The 20,274-nt window shown below is 44.5% G+C and overlaps 1 protein-coding gene and 1 long non-coding RNA gene across 3 annotated transcripts in view; both read right to left on the bottom strand.

Moving 5' to 3' along the window:
• LOC112959971 overlaps window positions 1-4,368 on the bottom strand; it is a 78,097-nt gene extending 73,729 nt beyond the window's left edge. Inside the window, exon 1 of the long non-coding RNA XR_003251681.1 lies at window positions 4,283-4,368. This is a non-coding gene — a long non-coding RNA (uncharacterized LOC112959971). The remainder of the gene's footprint in view (window positions 1-4,282) is intronic.
• Window positions 4,369-14,571: 10,203 nt separating this feature from the next.
• PDGFA (platelet derived growth factor subunit A) overlaps window positions 14,572-20,274 on the bottom strand; it is a 30,674-nt gene continuing 24,971 nt past the window's right edge. Inside the window, exon 7 of one of the 2 annotated variants that reach the window (XM_026053854.1) lies at window positions 14,572-14,829. The gene's annotated coding sequence lies outside the window, so the exon portion shown is untranslated. Of the gene's footprint in view, window positions 14,830-19,175; window positions 19,218-20,274 lie in introns of those variants that run through there. The other variant, XM_026053855.1, reaches the window with a different exon arrangement.

Genomic DNA, 20,274 nt, shown 5'->3' with positions numbered 1-20,274 from the left:
GGTTACTTCCTACCTTTGCCAAAAAACCTCAGAGGGTACCTAGGGAGGCCATATGTTCTCTTTCCAAAATGTCAGGGATCTTTTGCTTAACAGCATTTAACTTGAAGGGAAGTCTCTGTGGATACAAACTTTGTCCTAGCTCCCCATGCAGCAAAGACTCACAAAAGATCACAGGTTATTTCTAAAACTAATATTAAGCCTAAAGCAAAGGTAAGTAGGGCATGACATAGTAGAATTTAAAGGGAGTTTTTAAGCGGTAGTTAAAGACTGCTTATAGGTGTTGACTACTGTGTTGGGTGCTTTTTTTTGCCTCGTTCCGCCTCTTAGAATATTCTTTTCAATGTCCCCATTGTCTTATTAATTTTTCCTGCCCCCAAATCCAGCAAAATGCAAAAGGAATGATGGTAGATGGCACTTTCCCCTGCTCTGTGGCAGAGAGGAGTATAGGGTTTCAGAGATTGTAAACTTTCCTCTGCACTGGGACAGACTGCATGGGCAGAACCCATTAAATATAGCTATGCTGACAATATCATTCTGTGGGAAAAAAATCTGTCTGCACTATGTTGGTACCTCAAGCCAGGCAGAGAGCTGTCTTGATAACTCACTCAGATAATGAATAAAATGTGGAATGAATTCCTCACAGGATCAGTGCTCTGTTGATGTGAGAACTGGTTGCAAAGAATACGACAGGATCCTCCTGTGGCTGTTGTTTTAAGCCTTTCAAATACCATGGATTGCATATGCTAGAGTCAGGATATTATTAAAATAAATCCCTCAAAACTCCAGAGAGTTATGATACAACACAGTTTCCTTTGAGCTCGGGTGCCCTTATCACCAAGATATGTTGTGTGTGAATGCAATTTCTATAAAATTCTTAGAGGCTAGAACAGCCTATTACTCCTGCTATGCCCAGGAAAAAATCAGGAAAGGTATGTAGCAGTAATAAATCCTTGTAAAAAAAATTAGACCAAGATAGCATTGCCTAACTGCAGTTTTCCAGATGTTTGGGATGAAAGGTGGACTGGGCTGGAGAGGAAGGGAGTATTTCTAGATAACTAGAATAAATCGGTTGCATTTTAGCAGGAGAACTGAAGAGATCCAGAGAAGTGACACTTGTGTGCAAGGAAGCATTCTGCAAGCTCAGATGATGCCAGTGGGCAGGACCAAACAGGTCCAAAGAAATATTTTAGACATCCTTAATGAAGTAAATTCTTTGCAGTGCCAGATTAGGAGTAGTCCTGAGGATAAAGTGACAGGTTTAAATAATACTAGGGTAATTCCTAAATATTGGGACAAGATACTATTTTTTTTCTTAGTGAAGTGTAAGGGCAGGAGGAGAGGGTCTGGCATTACAGCAGAATGAAACTGTGGAAATGAGGCAGCAGTCTCCAAACCTGGTTGTGGTGCAGCCAACACAACAGGAATCAGCTGCTGGTCACATCAGGTGCTTTATGTTCCTGCTACTAAGGTATGAATCAGTTTTCACCCTCTCTTGTGGGGCTAATTGCCACTCTACAATTATGCCTATGGAGGAAATCATTCACTCAACACCCAGACTTCATTGTGGCACATTTGTATTCACCAATAACTCTCCTTCCTAACACCCTCACTACAGCCCCAAAGACAGGACCAACACTTCCTATGATGGGGATGCTGTAAGGACAAACAGTCAATTTTGGCTCCTGCAAAGATATTTCGGATGCAGCTCCCTAAAGCATCACACCTTCATGACCGAACAATAAAACCCATAGGTAAAGCAACCAAACTTCTGCTTGACCACTTGGGAACAGAGCTGTCTCCTGCCTCCTGGTCCTATTCACTCTGTAAACATGTTGTATAGCATTGGAGAGGTCACAGGAACCCTTTCAGTCTGTTTCTACATTAACAAACTATGGCTAAAGCTGCTGCATCTCCCACAGGAAGAGACAGTGCTGGTACTAATTAGCCAGGAATTAGCATTAGCTCATTAAAATATGCATAGATGACTGGAAATATTGCAAGGTTCAGAAAATTCCAATCACAGGAGTAACCCCAGCAATGTTACTTAATATTGCCTTCTGCTTAAGACCTTATGATCAAATACCAAAACATAGCATAGTTGGGACGAGCATATTTCTAATTCCAAAAGGTAATGACACAGATTATTTGGGATGAACCTGAAGGAAGAGCATTTCACTCTATGAGAAACAAGAAACACTTGGAATCCTTTTATTCCCACATTTAAATTACTGTGGAAGTACATACTTTACTGGATGCATCTTTTCTGCACCTCACAAATTTCCTTCTACTTCTGATGCATTCCTAAACCAATTCTTCAACACAGGGATTTAGCTATAGTTTAATTACAACCTCCTCACAGCTGCCTCCATACTGATATTTCTGCTATTTTCTCCTCTGAAAGCAATAGGAATGAGTGGTGAAGTTGGTTTCTTCCTTGAAAGTTGGTTTCATCCATCACCAACAACACAGCTAAGCCCAAAGAGCCTCCGAGTGTCTCTTCCCACTAACAGTGCAGACACTGACACCCTAAATCCAAAACACAGTAGTCAGATCTGGCAGGCAGGAAAGTGACTGCTGTGTTTTCTTGTTTTTCAAGCTAGTAAATGCAACAAAAGTGATTCAGATGTCAGCACAAGGTAATGAATATAGAGCCTCCCTACCTCACAGTCCTTAAATGACGCAGGCAGAAGCATTTAACACAGAACAGCAAGATAAAAATACAAATCTCTTGGGGAGGTGGGGGGAAGGCAAGGGAAAGCCAGAGAGCAAGGGAAAGGGGATTGTGCTGAGTTCCTCTTTGGGAGTCTAGAAGGTGGGTGGTACAAGATAAAAATCAGGAATTTGACTTCTCAGGACAGATGGATTTGAAAAAATCCACAGGCCAAACTAAAAATGGTTATCATGGTGAAGTTATGGGCTGTTTCAAGCTGCCAAAACAAATAGCTTGCATCCCAAAGCAGTAAAGGTTACGTGCATGGAAAATGGAGCTATCCCTGAGGGCCAACTAATATAGTGCAATTATAATAATAATTTTTGAGAGAGCTTTGAGAAAACCAGGGCGTGCAGAAGAACCTACGCTGACAGCATATAAGAAAGCCTAAAGAAGGGATGTTCCAGCTTAGAAAGGTTTTCATATTCACAGCTTGGCTGAAAACAGCTAACATTGCTGGAGAAGAGAAGGTAGTGCTACTTTAGCGATTAACAAGAGTTGGCTGAGGACACAGATTCGCTAAAAATGCTTTGAAATGCAATGGGCTTCAAGTTATTTCCTGATGCAGCTTGTGCCACTTCTACAAGAGATGTTCCAAAATAAAATGTAGCCACTTCTGGAATTTCAGCTAGGAATACTACAGGGGAGGGAATGGGGAACAGGAGAAAGAAACATTCTACAAAAAGGCTGTATGAATCTCCACTTTCTGTTCTTTTGGTAGAACTGCCAAAGTATTCTGAAAACCATGGTCTACAGCTTCACATTTACACCTAATGCAGTATTTTGTCAGAGTATTTCATAAATCAGTTATTAAATTATTGTAGATTTATATTAGCTATTATATAAAAATACTGCTTTTTAGAGAAAGCAGATCTCGGAGGGAGGGCAGAGCCCTCCATGTCCACGTGTTTTACTCCAAGGAAAGCATGACTGTCTGCTCGATGAAGAGAACAGGACACCAGGATCTCCTGGGCTTCTTTTCCAGGGCAGGCTATTTAGAGGCAGCCTCTCTTCCATGGAAACCAACACAACTCTTAAGTAAGCTTTCCTGGGAACATGATAAAATCCTATATCTGCCTTCCTCCCCTCTCCTGCAAGATATCAAGCACACTAGCACAGCTAGCCCAGCAAAGCCTTTGAGCACATCCATCTTCAGAACAAAATCACCATATTCAAAGCTGGTGCCTACAATGAGCATATGCATCTAGATGCTGTTTCCAGGACCAGGAATGAGCAGAGAACAGTTACACACATCTACCTGCTAAAGACATTTCCAGCATTAAACAAGACTCCTAGGGAGGGGTCACAATATGCAGCAGAGGAAAACTATTATCTAGATTCTTATCCACAATATTTGTTAATGCAAACAAATGGTACCGTATCAGTATGCATACACTACACATGTACAATATTTCTCCCACTCTTTTGGAGCCAAATATTGCCTGCTAAAGAAAGAGTAGCTTCAGGTTTGAGGAGGAGGAATAAGAAGACAGCAAATTTGTTTACAACACACCAAGCAACTAACAGTTGGATGTTTACACTATAAATCTCCCAGGAGAAGCCAGTACCTACCTACAGGGTGCATTCAGATAGTTCCTCCTTCCTTGAGTACTCCCTTTGAAGCCACAGAGTCTGGAGCATTCCTTGCCTTGAGGGAACATATTGCTGAGCTGCTACTTGTGCTAGGAAAGGTTACACCCTCTTTCTCCTTCCTTTATCTAAGGCAGTCAAGGACAAGGCTGATTGACTGAAGTGTGCTCAGGTGTTGGTCATTTTGGTAGGGAACTCAGGGCAGCTGAGGAGAGATTGAGCTCAGCTGGTGACAGGATTCAGGGACACATTCTGGATGCTTTAGGCAGTAGTAGTTATCTTGGCTGCTCATATTGGCCTAAGAAAGGAGCTTGCTTTGGGCTTAATGGGAATGGTTTATCTTGCAAGTCTCTAGTGGTTTTTTTTTATTATTATTCTTTTCTAGAAAGGGAAACAAGTGGTGTCCTCTGAAATTTAAAGCTGAGATCTCAACAAGGTTGTGTTGATTTTGTCGCTGCCCGATGGGTGCAGTCTCAATTTTCCCTTTTCCCCTAAATGCCTGTTCTTTCCCCTTCCCTCTGTGGATGAGCCCTCCAGCATGTCACACACCGAGGCCATCACAGCCCTGAAGGACCATGAGAAAGATGGGAAAGTCCTTGAGTGTTTCATAAAAACATCGCCAAATTCAGACGCCTCTGTGAACGTGCAGCCCTGGTTATGTGAATGAGGGGAAAATCAGCAATATAGTTAGCAACCTACCATGAAATTCACTGATTAAATTACTAGATAAATATTTGACTGGATCTAGCTCATGGGTATGTCATCCATGCAGTCTTAAAATAGGAAGGTAATGGGAAATGAGGGAGAAATGAGCCAAGGAACAGGAACTGGAATGTGATTTCTGGTAATACAGCTCGTGTGCTTCAGTACATTTTTAGCAATAAAAAGGACGTGTGCGGTGAAACCAAGAGCAAGACACCATCGTTAAAATAGCTGAGAGAAATTGCAGCTATGGAGAAGCAGAGCATTAAGCAGCATTTCTCCAGGAATGAATGAATTTATGGGAATCTACATCAGCCAAGCCTGGCAGGTAGTTTTTAACATGCTTGCAAGGAACCAATGCTATTTCCAGGAAAATCTCGCAAAGTCGAAGAGGGTGCAGGCTGGCTGGAGGGGGAGCCAAGGTGGCAAGGCAGGTGGGAGACATCACCGCTGGCAAGACAAGCAGGGACGATGTCCCCTGTCCAGAGCAGCTGTCCTCACATGGACCCTGTTCTCCTGTACGTCTGTCACTTCCAAATTACAAACCCATGAAGGTCTCAAAGGATGGGCCAAACCTATTTGTTTTATTTAGAAAAAATATTCAGGAAAATAACTGCAAAACGCATTTAATTCATTTTTGACTGGCTGGATTTTTAAGATGTTTTCCTTTTGCTCAAGGAGCATTGCCTGGCCCTTCAAGTTGCTGGGTGTTTTCCTGCACGGTGTGCTTGGCCGCTTTGCTCCTTGATGTTACCTCATCAAAGAGCAGCTGAAAACGGTGTTTCCAGCTAGAAAGTTTTCCAAAGTGCCGGTCGAACTTGCTCTGCCTCATGCCCTCAGACTGGCGATTAGATTGGTTTCCTGCATGTCAATGCAGCTACAGATACACGATAAACTGAAAAGACTGTGAGGTGCAGATGTAAAAAAAATGCAATCACAACAGGTTATTTTTGGTTTCAAAAGCACCTCCTCTCCCTGGGTCTTTTCAAGCCCTCACCTTCATACACAGCTGCAATGGGTAGGAAAAACAGGATGCAGGGCGTCACTAGAGGAATGGGACATAAATCGAAGGAGACAAAGTGGTTGCTGTGTGTTGCCTTGGTCAGACTTCAACCTTTGAGCAAGGTGAGTGGCGCTCATTGAGGACTCTCCCCATACCAGTGTTGTCCGGACACGTCTCCCTCCTTCGTGCCACTGCGTCACCTCCTTCCCCTGGGCTCACAAGGGCTCTAGACAGGCTGCCCCGCTGGCCCTGCACTTGAAGTGGAAATCAGACACCCGGGACGCTGAGCTGGGTTCCTGGGTTGACGATTAACCCAGGCGGAAGAGGCGGCACCGCCGGGAAAACAAACAGTCCCAAGTTCAGGTCTGAAACTGTAGAGCACGCTGAGAAATCGCCCTCTGGCCCCAGCCGGTGCAAGGGCAGGCACTTCCCCGGGGTATAAAGTATTTAGTGGCTCCCTGATTTCCTAACCCAGGTGCTCAGGAGCTAAATCAAACAGACTTCAAAGCCAGGAGGACTCTGAGGTCCCACGCTAGCGTGCATTGACTTCAGTTGAAGGTTCCTTGTTGCTCTTGATGCCCTGAAAGCATTTGATGCCCAGCTCTGAAGCATGCTCACTCCTATATCCAACAGCCCAGAATACTGATTTGTCTGGTCTCTTGCTGTAGAAAATTTGATGTTTAGAATTAAAAACTTGCCCAGCTTCCCCCAGGAGTGTTAACAACCACCTGGACCTGACAAGAGGTCCCTGAACATGGAGTTCTCCTCCACCAGTCCTCTCACCAGCCTAAATGCTTTCCAAGTCAGTGAAGGTTTTGCCCTCTAAAACACTGGAGGTCCAAAGCAAATAGTCATGAAAATAATTTTTATCATATCAGAATGCATCTCTATAGTTAACCTTACTACCCGCATTGGTCACCCCAAGTACTACTGGGAAGAAAACCACCAGTAATTCCTATTTTCTTCAAAAATAATTGCTAGCCTGACTTACATAAGTTATCCTTGATAATTCTATACTGTTACCCTCACCATAAAGGTCTAACTTGAAAATTCGAGATGTCATTAACCGCCATTGTTCAGGGGTTGCGTAAAATCCACAAATCCAGGAATCCTGCCTGCATATAAATCGAGATTTCTTTGCTATCAAAGACAATCCAACAGGAAGAAAAAGGGATATTCTGATCCTTTTCTCTATTCCTTAAAGCAATCTTCATAACACCAATTTTCAACCTGTAAAAGACAGGCTGCAACAGACTGACTGTAAAAGACAGACTGAGAAGAGCAGCTGTGAGAAGTGCTGTCCTGCAGCGATGGTCCCAAGGGTCATAACAGTGCTGGCACCAACTCTGTTGGAGAGGAGGGATGCTTTGGGGCAAGAAGTCCAGCCTTGATACAACCTGGTCTTTGGCCAGATCCTCTCAGAGACAAGCAGATGCCCAGGGCTCCAAGCAGTCCCGTTTGTGGCTCCAGGACAGCCTGGGACACGCCATCCCATCCTTCTGCACCCTATCTGTAGAGTGATGATACTTGTCTCCTTTGAAGCTATTTTTGGGAGGTAAGCAACATCCTGATGCTGCCAAGCTATATTTCCCCATGGAATCAACTGTGCGTTTCTCTCTGCAATGCCATCAGCACCTGGAAAGGCTTTGCTGCCAGTTCACAACCAGGTGGCTTTGCCATCTCTGGATCAGCTCCACCCCAGTGCTCTCTGAGGGCACAAGTGCAATTTCACATGAGCCATGAACCAACATAGCTGTTAATAACGTTGCTTTGTTGATAGCTTGGACCATTTTCAAACAGGGTTATTTGTCTCCTCAGATATGGGAAAGAGTTGTCCAAAACCATGTAGAAATATAATTATGTAGTAGTCCTATTGTAAATAATACTTCATTCTACTGAAGGAAACTGTTCTGCTCCTAATTAGGCTACATCTCAGAGCAAGTTGAAGCCTATTTACTAGACTAGCAGTCAGGATGTCACTGCATGATCTTCATTTCCATTAAACAACTGGATCAAACTCTCTTTATTTTTAGACTAACCATGCTGAGCTTTAAAATTGCCTTGATTATAATGTAGCTTTTAAATGATTTGTTGTGGCTGATCATTTTGCGCATGAAAGTTGCCACTAGCTGATTTAAAATAAAAAAAATCCACCATTGCTTCTTTTATTGCTGAGGAAATTGCAATCCTCAATTTGCAGCTTGAAAAGCATGTTGCCATGGAAATGATGCTTATGCCGTAAATAAAAGTATTTTGGGGTCACCAGGGTCTACTGCATAAAGAGGGGCACAAATACTGCCTGCAAAGGTGACAGAGTGGTTTAAACATATAGGAAGATAATTTTAATGGCATTTCACTTTCACTGTTATCGTCAGAAGGGCTGATGAAGGTTAACCTGTAGCTATGACCTTGGCATGAAAACAAAGCAGAAAAGGTCTCAGCTATTAGTATTAATAACAAAGCAGAGAAAACAGCGCTGTAACCCTGCTGACCGATATATCTGCTTGCTCTGATAAGTATTTTTCTCCTGTTGTGTTTTTTGCACTTTCAGTATGAAGTCTAAGTGTATATTTATTCAGCTTTACTGAATTCATGAGCTGCATCTCACCTGCCAGTCCAGAAGAAAACCTGGGAAACGGGCCCTGCTGATTGCCCCTTCCAGGGAAAACTCTGGAGCAAGGACGGGAAGCAAGGGCAGGAGCAAAGGAAAGCAGCAAAGCTGGGATTCAGCACAGAGGCCAGCAACGGGACACGTGTGTTTGGGACACATTGGCTGGCGTGCGACTCCAAGAGGGAGCAGGCACGTCCCATTTCTGGTGGCTTCCTCCTCTTCAATGGGCTGCTCAATGGCATTAAATGGGCCATGCCATGAAGTTGCCTTGGGCACGATCTCATCAAGGATACAACCTTCTCTTCTTATATTTTTAATACCCATACAGGCATTCAGAGCCCAGGCAGTCACTTTAAATAAGGCTACAGAAATTGCAGATGCCATAGCTTGCTTATTTACTTACTGTCTCTGAGACTGCCCAAAATGTGGAAATAATGTTTCCAGAGATGCTGGAATTCATGTGTCTGTTGAGGATCCTGGCTCCTGTCCTGGATGAGATTGCATATTCAAAGGATGATTCATTCCCTCCTCAGAGGGAGGAAGGGCTGTGCCGGCTGTACCACCTCTCCTTTGCTGATTGACGGCGCCGCTGATGCTTCCACGGGGAAGCCTTGTGCCTCCAGGTTAAATTATGGAACGAACAAAAGAAGAATGAGATGGAGAAATAATTCACAGGGGGATAAAACTAAAAGGAGTTGGAAGATGCTGCCAAGCCAGACTGACAACAACATTTTAATCTGCCTCAGCCCACAATGTACAGTCAGGATCCTGCATTTCTTTTGCGTGTGAATTATTGGTGCCCTGCATCATGCACAGTGGACAAGCCAGGAGGGAGTTTGCAGCCTCCAAGGCCTCATCTCTGTGCTCCCACGGAGGCTGGAAACCCTGAATCCAGCAGCCTGCCCTCAAGGCAAGCATGAAAAGCAGACCCAACACCAGGCACCTTGACTGCTCCTCAGGATGTCAGCGAAAAAACCCACCTAGAGCCTAAAGAACAGGCTTTCCCCTCCTATCCTTCGTCTTAAAAGAAGTCAACCTTGATAAAAAGGGACCTGCCAGGGCTGAGAGCTTCTTCCTTGCACCTTTTGCCATGGAGTTGTCCCCAAAGGGGACCTCACTGGTGGCCCCCAGCGGGCTGGAGATTCGCTCTCGCCTCTGGCTGCTGGGAACAGGGTGGAAAACCTGGGCTCAAAGGTTACTCCAAACGACCAAGAGGGAAAAAATTCCTCCCGCCACTCCTATGCTAATCGGAGGGTGTGGAGAGGAAGTTTCGATCTCTCAGCCCCGCACTGTTAACCACGAAAAAAAAATCCATGCCTTTTTATTTCAGTGGCACAGCCAATGCCTATATTAAGGCAGAAGCGCCCGCGGTTTCAGGATCAGCCTCAGGATCAATGCTGTCTGCTGCCTAGCAGGTTGCTGGAAGCAGATCCAAGTGTTTCAAGCTCCCTTAAAGTGTCTTTCAGATGCACCTGATCTGCTCGCCCTGGGCCTTCACAGCTGCTGCTACCGGGACCTTCTCCGCGGAGGCTCCCTGGGGCCGGCGCGGGTCCCTCCGGGGTGGGGAGCGCGTGGGGCTGCTGCTGCACACGGAGCTTTAGCCCCTCGCAGCCCTCCCAGGTTGATTAATGGCCCGGCTGCAGAAATGGCATTTTGCACATTTTTAAAAATCTAGATAACACTTTKACCTAAAAGAGAAGGAGTTTTTTTTTTGTTTKTTTTTTTTTTTTTTTTTTTCCCTGACACAGCCTAGCATTGGAAAGTTTGAGAGCTGTGTTTTTAACAAGAGCTGTTCATCATTTCGAGGCCATGTGCGGGACCATGGTGGCCAGCTGGGGACATCCAAAATGGGAGGCAGCCTCTTGTTTCAGAAATCGGGCAAGCTGGTTCCCCTTGGCACACACCAAGGACACCATGGGAAGAGTGAAAACATCAAGGCAGAGGCAGGACTGCGTCATTCCCGCTCAGACTACCCCTATCCACGTCCCAGGCTCCAGAAACACACCCGTTTCTCCCCATGGGTGGGTATGTATTTATGCACAGCAGTCATAGGCCTCAAAATACCTTTATAAGTCAGCTCAGTTTTTATGATCCTCCTTTTATAGCTCCTTTTATAACTACCGAAAGTGTCGCGAGCCCTCTGGGCCGTGCTGGCTCTTCAAACGCCCCCGCCAGCACCTCTGCCCTGCTCTGGGAACTGGGTGCCAGGCCCAGAAACCCAGGTTGTTGGGAAGGAAGCAGCATTTCCCGGCATAGGAGCCTTTGCATCTTCCCTCCCTAGGAACTCTGAGGGAGTCGAGCGCTCCCAAACCTCCCCAGAGCAGCTGGGCGCAGATTCCGGCTCAGCTCCCGCTTTGAATCCGGCTGGCAAATAAACAAGAAAGTGAAATCGGTATTGTGAGAGGTTATGTAACGCCGGGCGGCTCCCGGGGCCGCGCCATTGTTCCCAACGGTTAATTAACATGAGGAAAGCTGATTAAAGGGAAATCTTTACCCTCAAGGGACATCACATTTTCCCTCACTTCCCATACTCCTGCAGCTTTCACAATGTGTGAAGGAAAGTCCTCTCGAGGTGTGATTCCTATCGGCAGCAACCTGATCTTTGAGCCTGCCGCTTCCTGCAGCTTAAATGATCACTAGCAGTGACACCACATGAGGAGGGACGTTTCGGAGGAAGCATTTCCCTCCACGACACCATGATCTGAAGTGTTTGGAGGATTTCTAGACTCTAAGTCATTCGGGCACCATGGCCAGGGCTGCTCCACGCTCCTTTGCACAGCAGGGCTACTGGCCCTGTCTCAACATCACAGATGCCAGGCACAAACGCCACAGCCCACCCTGGCTGGGCCACCACAAGGGCCGTAAGGGTTGGTCCCTGAGGCACATTCCTTCGGAGACGGGAGAGCGAAGCGCTATCTCCAGCAATTCCCCCTCTAACCTAGAGCAAACCACTTGCCCTTTCCCTTCGGAGGCACCTTAAGTGGGGATAAGCCCGGTCTAACCTACCGCAGAGGTGCTGTAAACCACGAGTGAGCAGAGCCAGGCTTTGGGGATGTTCAGCTGGGAAGCGCCGTTTCCGTGCTATTCTAGCGGAGAGGTTTGCTTTCAGCTGCACTCAGTCTGTCAGCAAGCGAAGCCCCCACACCCTCACAACTCAGCCATGTGTGTGGTGCCTATTTGCCCTCCCTGCCCTCATAGATCTATTTAATTACACGGCACAGCCAGCTCAGCAGAGACCCAACCTCGGGACGTGACCTTGGCAAGCTCCTGCCCGTGCCGGTGACCTCGGAGTGTCCCTGGGCCGCGAGGAGGGCGATGCAGCCGACAGGAAGGGATGGATGCAGCCCCGCTGCAGGTCCCTACATGCCAACAGCCAGGGCCCTGCTCCCATGCCAGAGCCCAGCACTAACTCGACGCCAGGTCTGACCACGGTGGATCTGCTGAGTAGATCCCACCTTTAGATCTCCAATAGTCCTCTTCACCTCTAGGTCTTGCAGGAGCAACACAGGAGACCTCAGAAGGTCAGGGCCCATCTTTTTGCATTGGAAAATTTTTTTTTTTCATTGCTGCATGCATTCCTCTGATGCAAAAACATTTTTAATTATAACAGGACCGTTCCCACTATTCAAGACTATGAAGAGCAGGCCCTGCTTTTGTATACACAGAGCCACCAGGAACGTAGAAGCTTTATTTACAGGATGAAATTCCTCAAGAAGCACTAGAGATAAACCAAGGGACTATGGATGCAATGCTGTGAATACCAAACGCATGAAATTTTGATTCAATAACAGGCAGACAGCTGGGTATTCTGATAGAAAAAAAAAAAAGCAGGCTTTTATTTCTTAATTCTCCTTTTCATTACCTGGATGCTGCTTTGGTCAGAACAACAAACCCGAGTTCCTTTGATACGCAGCAGAACTGAAAGCAGCCGAAAACAAAACAAAACGAGAAGCTCCTACCAAAGGGAAAGCTATAAAATCCGGGCGGCGGCAAGGCCTTCCCAAGTGCCAGCTTCCCAGTGCAATGGCTGGAAGGGTGGCCTGGCCTGGCGGCAGTTCAATCATTTTGTACTGAAGGACAAATACTTTCAACATCCTGAGAAAGGGGCTGGCGGGGCGGGACGCAGGGCTCCCTGGCTCTCCCTCCTCCTGCTATTCTCCCTTCGCCCTCCCCCAGCCCTGGCATTTTCAATAGCGCTTTAGTGTTTCCATCAAAGGCTTTTGCCATTCAGGGCCTTTCTGGTGCCTGTCTTCCACCTGTCTATCCATCACAGGCCTAACCCAGGTCCTTTCCCCCCTTCTTCCCCCGCAGTGGGATTTGTTTATAAGCTTCTGTATTACCTAAGCGGGAGGGGAGGAGGTTGCGGGGAGGAAACCGAGAAAGCGGGATTAAGGAGCAATAATTCAGCTCCGTTGCATTTCCATCTGAACGGTCATAAAATGTGCAAATCCCGTTCCTGGGAATTTCATGTCAGAGGCCTCTACCCTTCGTGTGCCCCCTGCTTCCCACACTCAGGGAAGCTGCCCCATGGACACGAGTGGGGACGCGGCTCCTGCCAGCGGGTGCTGTGGGATGAGGACATGGGAGAGGGCAGGGTACGGATGAGGCAGGAGAATAGGAGAGGTCCTCCTCTCCCATCCCAAACAAAGACTGTTTAATGCAACAGTTCCCAGCACCCCCTGGCTATAAATAATTAACCTGAGTAACGCATAAAATTCAGGTAAAGTCTCAGGCTCATCCCAGACGCATCCAGAAGAGCAAGTGGTGCTAAAAAGGGGGTGGTTGGACATACCCCCTTACCTTGTCCCCAACCCCAGTGAGCCTACGAACCATTTCTTGGCAGAACTTCACCTCATGTTTGTAGCGCTGCAGCTTTCTTCTGCTTATAGGCATATCTTGGAGACACAGAAGGGCACCCAAAAGGTAGCACATGTCAAAATCAGTCCCTTTGATTCATAGTTATTTATTATTTTTAAATAAAATGAGAAGTAGAGATTGAATTGGTTTTGCATCAGAAGCTCCATTCTTTGTTTGGCCACTTCTTGGACAGTTTGACCGTACACAGGACAACGCAATATATGTTACTAATATAGCAGTTTGCTATAAACACAGTCCCGCATTGCAAGGATTTACAGTTCTAGCAGCAGTGGAATAAATGAAATGAGAAGCCCTTTCATCCTTAAACTGCTCTGCAGTCTGCTGGAGATGATGAAAGTCATCGTTTCTAAGGCCAGAGGAGAGCAGGAGTTCATCCAGCCAGGTTGGTTGTGCTAGGAGGAGCCGTGCAAACTGGGTCCAAGCACAAGAAGCAGCCCAGAGAAACAGCAGCCCTTGGTTTTGCTGAGCAGTCAAAAAGAAATCCTTAATGAAGTTAGCCTTGCTTTGCAGGCTGGAGGGGAGCAAGATTTCCATCAACTAAATGATCTCAATGCTTTGGCTTCCCTGAGGGCATTGCAAGAGGACAGGCTGAGATCACTCACAGAAGTCACTCTCAGATGTTTGTGCTCTTCCCACCCACCAGCAGCTCCGAACCTGAGCACGTCTTTGGCACAGCAGGTGGTATCTTTAATCCCACGGAGGGCCAGCCCGAAGCCAAGATTAGCAGAAGAATTTGTTTTCATTAAAATCCAACTTACCATTACCTTCCTATCTGATGGTGCAGGTTTCAAACGCGCATGGCCAGCTATCCTAGCTCTACTCAGAATCAGCATTGCTTCAGAGAAAGGGCAGGGTAGCAACCTGCCTCTTCACTTTCTATTGTGTTTCTTTCTTTTAATCAACGAGTAATTAAGACAGACACAACGAAGAATGTTAGATGTATCTCCTCCCAGACACTTTTGCCAGCAAGGTCGATGCCACCGGGATTTCTTCTTTATTATCTTTCTTTTGACCATGAAACTGGTCTGCTTTTCCTCACGGAGAAATTTTTAAGGGACCACGGAAAAAAAAATAAAAATAAACAGAAAGAGACAGACAATAAACACTTGTATGTGCAGGAAAAAATACAAACCTTAGCACCATGCACTCCCCTCATTATTAGACAAAGGTTGGGAAAGGTTCACAAGTGTAAAATGCTCATGTGAATTATGAGCTTGCTGCTCAGTTTTCTTTCAAGTCGTGGGCTGGAAACAGATGGTGGCTGTAGCATTTATGACGGCACAACATGTTACTGCAAGCCTAGCCATCTCTTTCTCTCTCTCGTCAAAAATGCAGCTGCAAGGAAAGTTGTGGAAAATCACATTAATAGTCCCTTCCACCACACAGTTTTCCAGCCCTTCATCCCTGGCCAGCAAATGGACAGAGCCATCTTGTATCCCAATAAGAATACCCTTCTAATCCCCATCCTAAATAGTTACCACTGGCTGGTTTATTTAATGGCAAGTTAAAATGAGGGGTTTGTTAGCATCTTAGAAAAGCCTCCAGAAAGCAGGTACTTGAGGTCATGGCAGATGCTGTGTGACTCCAAGTGCTTCCTGAGGGAAACACTCAGCAAGAAGCAATTAGACTGTCCTTTGGCTGTTTATCATTTAAATATTCAGTTCAAGCCAAGCAGGTTGATTTATGGGGAAATATAAAGACAGATACAACATTGCAAAGCAATTCGGTGACTTAAGAGTCCAAACTTCACTTTCAAGCATGAGAAGACACTTTTGTCAGGTCAAATGGCTTTTGATTTGCAGGAGGACAACCTTCCAGTGGCTACAAGCATAGAGGTACCTTCGTGCCTAAAGATACCTAAGAGCTGCTAACCTGATTTTTAAGTGACTTGACTGTATTTAAATGTCCAAGCTTAGTGTCATGTGTGCTGATCCACAGGGAACTGTGCTTTTACAAGAAGTGATATATACCAGGTATCCCAGTTTCTTTCTATGACTTTTTAAATGAAATAGCCATTCAATTTATGGTTGGAATTATTATTGGGTTTTGTACTACAGTGGCAAGTCTAGCTTGCAAATTAGGATTGCATTGTGAGTCCCATACCATGAGGTACTGTATGTGGACACACAGCACACATAAAACAGTCGAGGAAAAATAAAGTACTATTTTTTCTTCCCCAATGAAGAAGTGAAGCAAAAAAGATCCTGACTGACTCATCCAAGGCCACACTGAAAGTTTGAAACAGGTCCTCCTAAACCCTGAGATGATGCTTCAAAATCCCAAACTTTTTGCAAGGTAAAAGGCAAGCTACATGCATGCAATGCCCTGCACATGTCACTGGTAAACCTGAATATCTGTTTTGTTTCTCCGACTTGGTTGGCTTAACCACCTCCTTGAGAACATCAGCACTTTAACATGTTCATCCTTAGTCATTCAAATGAGTTGCTGCTGTCCTCCCAACAGCTAGCTACGTGCAATGATGCAAAAATAACTTAAATGATGAAACAAGATGGGTTTTATCTATTCCCTTTATGACTATTCAGTAGCTAGATTGGAAGTTCTTACAGAAATTCAATAGTGTACACAGTTTAATTAAAAAAACTTTTCACTTTTTCCAGACCTTTTCTGAGTGATATGACTATAAACATCCATTGTCTACTACCATAATTGCAAAAGTCTTGAAACTTTTAATCTAAGATAAAGAAGGTGCTTTTTTTTTTTTTTTTTTTTGACTTTTGGAAACTTCATCCTGCAAAATTCATTAGTATCCTATGTAACAATGCCTTTCCTGTTAGTAACGAGCTATAAAGTGTATTAGAAGTTTCCACTTCTCATTTTATCTTTTCCTGATCTCGCCTGAAAATTCTTTTGAAGCTGCTCTAAGTGTTCTTCATGTATGCTTGTTTTAAGGAGCACCAGTATTGGCAAACTTCTCCTTAATTAAGCTAGATAAAGGAATCAAGATGTTAAGATGTGATTAATTTCCCACTTTTTTAAGATACTATTTTAAGCTTTTTCTTAACTTGCCTTAAAAAAAAAGAAACATACTAAAAAGAAAAAGGACAGACCTTAGTGGCCCAGAAGTCAAGACACTGCTATGGGTTTTCCAGTATAGTTGGGGTTGCTGATAGAAAGCTACAGAATAGTTAAAGTTCTCAATACTATGGCATTGTTTTTGAAAGGCTGGAGATTGCTTCTGAAACCAGTATGACTCCAGGCCATGTGTAAAAGGAAAAAGCTAAGCTTACAGTGGGTAATCACAGTTGGAGCTTCGGGTACTCAGTTTTACAAGCCAATTCAGATCATGCCTAACTTTAACATGAGTGACTTCAAAGAAACATCTCACATGCTTCAAGTGCAGCTTTTCACTGAGTATCTTGCTGGATCACAACTCAAGGGAATGCAGGAAGATAACGGGAAACATTTGCAATTGCTACCCGCAGCTGTAAAGTCCTGAAAAGCCTCTTTAGATATGCAGACATAGCCTAACCATATTGCTTTGCCCATCAAGCTCCTCACAGCAAACAGGTGCAAGCTAACCCTTCAGAACACATGCAAGAAAAGCAGATATCTTTGGATAAATAGTGAATGTTGGATTTAAAAGCAGCATTTGGGGCAATAGGTGCAATGCACAGCCGAGCTTTACCCTACAGGACTCATACGTGGCCTGTTACAAAACCACTCAATCTGTGACAAACAGTTTCTGTCATTTATTATGCTGGGGAAATCCATTGCAGTCAAGGAAGAATTCAGATCTTGAGGTCGTATCTGAGTAGCTTTGTGGTTCCAAGGGGATCCCTGTCCATGTAACTTTACTGTAGGTGAGATTGGTCCAAAAAGGGTCTTCCATCCCACCTGCAGGAGCACAAAGTCCCAGTTTCCATGGGAGTCTTGCTGCTTAGTAGACCACATCGTATCTCTTCAACCATACAAGACTCTCCTCAGCACAAGCAACATGCAAGCAACAACGAAGCAAGTGCTGTCAAGATACGGGGGAAAGAAGGGAAACACAGCACTTGGTGGCAACAGGGAAGTTGTATCTTCTGGCATGATCATTTGAGCAGAAAGAGGCATGTCTTGGCTGCCTTGAAATGCTGCAGCCTCTCTCCTCTGGCCCATACAGCAGGCACAGATGAACTGTGCTCCCCTGGGACAGGGGTCATAGCAAAAAAATCTTGTCTTTTATATATTCCAACATCTTCACTATAAACCAAAACCACTTTGATATAAGAAATTGCACAAAGAAAAAGGCAAAGCATGGAAGGGACACTCCACCCTAAACATGAGGGTGAACTGGGCATGCAACAGGCACTGGAAAAGGTCACTGTTTGAAAAACATTTTCAACAGAGAGCAGCAAACAAACCTGATGCTTCAGCACCATTATTAAGAGGAAGAACAGCAGCATTCACAGTAACATTGGCTCAATCAAAATTAGCCTCTTTACAGCACCGACACAGAAGCCAACTGAGACAACTAAAAGTCTTGTAAAAATGATTTAAAATTGGATGCTCACATCCTTTAGCTGGCTGAAAATCTTCACAGCCAGAGAAATCCAGTGATTCTGGAGGGCTCTTGATACTTCACTTAGGTCTTCAGGTTCGGGTTCATCCCCAAAAGAGCTGAGGCTGTTCAGCACCTCACCCACAGACCCCCTGTAAAAAGTCTTCTTTCTAACAGGGAGTATCTTAAATTTTTGCCCTGCTTCTCCTCTCATGAGCAAACAAACCAATTTCTCTGAGTAATACTACTCACTAACTGACATGGAAAGTCTGCATTTTTGACAGGTCAGAGGCTTCCCTAAACAAAGTTGCTGGTTTAGGTTTTCTAGCAGCACATGTTCATATCCGGGGATCTCAGCAAATTCCAGGCTGGATGAATCTCTGTGGGAAACTCCTATTCCCAGTCTTCTTGTTTTAACTGCTCAAGGATATGAGTCTACTTTTACAGCAACACTAAACAGCAAAATATGAAACCACTATCTGCTTTGTGTCAAGAGTTTCGGGTTAATTCTCAGGTAACTGTCATCTCCAGTGAAGTCAGTGGAGTTGTGTCTGTTTTCTGCAGGGTAGAGATCTGGGCATTTATGTAATTGGTTGATCAGTTACTAGAACACAGAGCTATCATTGGCTTAAGGAGTGTCCCATTTCATAAGTCTCAAAGTTCTTCCAAGCCCTGATATATCGATAAGTGAAGTATTCGAGTATTATGGTCTGTAAAGACGATCATTAACTGCTGAAAAATTTAAGCATGAGCATGTTTTCACAAACAGCTTCTTTGTCACTGGTGAGCACTATATGTAGGATATTTCCTTGATATTTTTTCACTTGCCAAGTAAGCAAAGATGCCTTAGTGCTTTTCTTCTTTTGATCTCTGATTGTTCTCAAGTGTCAAGATGTTCTTAAAATCCTTGGCCATTTCAAGTGCTCTGGGCTCATGTGCATCTCTGGGTGCTGATATTCTTTGTACACCTGGCCTTACCAGACGCTCTCAGCTTTCAAAGACACCAATTAAAACTGGGTGCATTGATTATGGAAGATTAAAGCTACTATGCAGAGGCCAAGATCCAAAGCAGATGTCTCATTCTAGGAAGATGAATGTGCAACTCCTCTTAGAAACGTAGCTCCATATTTCCTCATGTGATGGAATACTCCAGCTTTCATATATATATTTTTAACGTTGAAGAACAGAAGTTAACCTCTCCTTGTATATTTTTAGCTAGATCCTGAAAGACACTTAGCATGCACAAAGGTCAGTCCAATAAGGAAGTTTTAGATGGTAAAAATTCAAACCAGGTCAGATTTGACAGCCTGCTAGTGAATCGAATACAAAAATGTCTGGATTTTCCTCTAGACTAAGAAATAACACTGGAAGAAAGTGGCACACAAGCCTTCCATGAGAACAATTTCATCACCAGGACGTTGCCAAGCTTTCATGTATTGACTATTAACAGGACTAAGAGTTATGACTTTCATAATTTCAGCTCAGGAACCATGTATTTTTGACTTTTTTTTACCAAGCTGCAAAGCTCACTAAACATCATTCAAGAGACTAGCATACAGAAAATAAACTTAGAGACAATATCCATGGAAAACAGTACCTAATCTATGACTTGTTCTTTGATTTACAACTGTGATTGCAGGCCCCACCTCACGGTCATATGCCATGGAAATAGGGTAGCAGTTCAACAAGAACCAGCCGTAACTTTTTTATGTGCATTGTAGTGATTCTGAGCTACTCCAGCCTGACGCAGCAAATATTTAGAGTGACTAAAGGAATTACAGCACTGCACAACTGAAAATGACCAACCTTCTGATCTTACTCATTGTATTTTCTTTTTTTTTTATCTAAACCACAACATCCCAAATTTCACCTGCAATTTCCTCTGTTTTTCTACTTGCACATTGGAGTCTTGCTACTTCTTCTTTGGGGTTATTTACAACATACCCCAATGCTAAGAACATAAAGACACTCATCCTGGAATTGTGATCCTGAGACAGGAAATCACATCCTATTCAAACAGAGTGGTAACGCATCCCTTAACTCCAGTTGACTCCAGTCAGGGGGATGTCTGTCCAGAGTTACATACATGCTTAGGCACGGGCATGAAGAAGGGCAGATATAGGCAACTCTTTAAGTGCTTTTCCATGTTAGAGCCTGGGAAAAGAATTTGTGATTGGGCCCATGGTAGACACAGGTCCCTTGGGAAATGTTACCCATGCTATAAAAGGAACGAATGACTACAAACTGAGGGGGAAGTACAATGAAAATTGCCCACTGAA

This window comes from Nothoprocta perdicaria, unplaced genomic scaffold (genome assembly GCF_003342845.1).
Source record: "Nothoprocta perdicaria isolate Ctin4 unplaced genomic scaffold, notPer1 scaffold_12, whole genome shotgun sequence".
In the NCBI taxonomy this organism is placed as follows: Eukaryota; Metazoa; Chordata; class Aves; order Tinamiformes; family Tinamidae; genus Nothoprocta; species Nothoprocta perdicaria.
The sequence above is the reverse complement of the archived record's forward strand: the minus strand, read 5'-3'. Positions and strand labels throughout refer to the sequence as shown.